General features: G+C 41.7%; 1 protein-coding gene across 4 annotated transcripts in view; it reads right to left on the reverse strand.

The window, feature by feature from the left end:
* The window catches only part of mark1 (MAP/microtubule affinity-regulating kinase 1), a 214,747-nt gene that overhangs the window by 36,733 nt on the left and 175,426 nt on the right, over window positions 1–2,588 (reverse strand). The gene's annotated exons all lie outside the window — the stretch shown is intronic.

Raw genomic sequence — 2,588 nt, forward strand, 5'->3', positions numbered from 1 at the left:
TGTTTACTCAGCGAGTCGTGAGTTCATGGAATGCCCTGCCAGTAGCAGTGGTGGACTCTCCCTCTATATGGGCATTTAAACGGGCATTGGATAGGCATATGGAGGATAGTGGGCTAGTAGCAGTGGTGGACTCTCCCTCTTTATGGATAAAGTGAAGTCTGCAGATGCTGGAGATCAGAGCTGAAAACGTGTTGCTGGAACAGCGCAGCAGGTCAGGCAGCATCCAAGGAACAGGAGAATCGATGTTTTGGGCATAAGCCCTTCTTCAGGAATCAGATTCCTGAAGAAGGGCTTATGCCCGAAACGTCGATTCTCCTGTTCCTTGGATGCTGCCTGACCTGCTGTGCTGCTCCAGCAACACATTTTCAGCTCTCCTTCTTTATGGGCATTTAAGCGGGCATTGGATAGGCATATGGAGGATAGTGGGCTAGTGTAGGTTAGGTGGGCTTGGATCGGCGCAACATCGAGGGCCAAAGGGCCTGTACTGCACTGTATTCTTCTATGTTCTAAATTGCACACATGACACGAGCATTAACATATCTTTCTGAGGGATTGCTTCACGGATTTCCAAGAGTTGTCTCTCCACATCTCCCCCCCCACCCCTCCCCCAACCCTATCTCATATTTTCAGGGTTTGATCTTTAAAACAAAAAGTCCTGGTACTCATTCAAGTAATATTAATTCTAATATACTAGCTTCTGGGATTTAATTAGGGTGTTACTTCTCAAAATAAACTTTTCTTTTAAAAATCATGAAATTCATAAAAGATAATTAAAAACATCTTGGCGGAAATTAACGTGTTTCTTTTGTTGATTCAGTGACCGAAGATAAAATTCACAATTAGAATGAGGCAAATGTACTGAAGCCAAATTTGCAGATGACACAAAAATAGATGGAAAGGCAAGTTGCGAGAGGGATACAAATAGTTCACAGAGAGACATTGATAGGTTAAGTAAATGGGCCAGAAGTTGGCAAATGCCGTATAATGTGGGAATATTGAATTTGTTCATTTTGGAAGGAAGAAGAGCATTACTGAAATAGAGAAAAATGGCAGAAAGCTGCAGCATAAACAGCATTTGTGCACAAAACACAGAAAGCTAGTACAGAGGGACCTCGATTATCCAAATCATCAAAGAGGTAAACGTACTGTATTTGATTTACCTAAACTGAAGAAGATGTGAAAATGCCGGCAAAAACAAAGAAACATAAGCACCTCAAGCAGCAGCAAATGGATATTTTTTAAGTAAGGGTTGTTATACAGCTCTTTGCAAGAGTAAGTGTTTTACAGTACAGGTACAGTATTCCCGGCACGTTACCGGGCCGTTCATTTAAAACAAAAGGACAAGAACATAAGCACATGCATGAGGTGGGGCTTCTATCTTTCTACCGCGAGACTGAGTTCCCGGAAAGTGATACTGTAAATGTCTTGAAATCGTAGAAGCTGTTCGGGAACTTGTTTAATGCTGGGATTTCATGGTAAGGGTTTAGTTCTTCTCATTTTAACCTGTAATTCACAGACTGCAAAGATTGGTTTGTTTAAATGACAAACTCATTCAAGTGATAGATTTAAACAAATTCTCCGGTAGAGCACAGCATTAGATCAGTATGGCTTCCTCGTTATAGCTAAAATCGATTATCCGAATAATCGATTATCCGAATGAAATAGTGCCTGCCCATCTCGTTCGGATAATCGAGGTTCCTCTGTATAGCACTCAGGTGCAGCAGAAATCAGAAAGGCTCATGCAATGTTGGGCCTTAATTCAAAGAGTATGGAGTATAAGAGAAGGAAGTCTTATTGCAACTGTACAAGAGCAGTTGAACAAGTGTACTGAGAGCAATTTTGATCCCCTTAGTAAAGGAAAGATATCATTTTTTATCAGAGGCATTTCCATGAAGGCACACTTGGACCTTTTTTAAAAAGTCCTGGTATGGAAGGATTGTCTTATGAGCAAAGGTTAAAAAGGTTGGGACAATTCTCATTTGCATTTAGAAAAATGAAGTGAAATGATCTCATTGAAAACATATAGGACTCTTAAGGGGTTTGACAGGGTAAATGCTGATACGATGTTTCCTCCCATGGAAGAGTCTAGGACCTGAAGGCGTAGTCTCAGAACAAAAGAGCTCCATTTTTAAGATGGAGATGAGGAGGACTTTCTTCTCTCACAGGGTTGAGAATCTTTAGAACTGCTTGCCACAGAGAACTGTGCAGGCAGAGTCCTTGTGTACATCTAAGGCTGAGATAGATTCTTGATCATTATGGGAATAAAGAGTTAAAAAGAAAGGGCAGAAAATGGATGTGAGGATTATCAAATCAGCCATGATCCTATTGAACAGCAGAGCAGGTTCAAGGATCCGAATGGTCTACTCCTGTTCCTATTTCTTAGTTGAAGGAAATCCGACATCCACAACAAGTGGCACCAATGACATAGGTAGGAGGAGCGCTGAGGATGTTAGGCAGGCTTTCAGGGAGCTAGGTTGGAAGCTCAAAGTTAGAACAAACAGAGTTGTTGTCTCTGGTTTGTTACCCGTGCCACGTGATAGAGAACAGTTAAATGCGTGGCTACAGAGATGGTGCAGGAGGGAGGGATT

This window comes from Chiloscyllium plagiosum, chromosome 9, assembly GCF_004010195.1.
Source record: "Chiloscyllium plagiosum isolate BGI_BamShark_2017 chromosome 9, ASM401019v2, whole genome shotgun sequence".
Lineage (NCBI taxonomy): Eukaryota > Metazoa > Chordata > Chondrichthyes > Orectolobiformes > Hemiscylliidae > Chiloscyllium > Chiloscyllium plagiosum.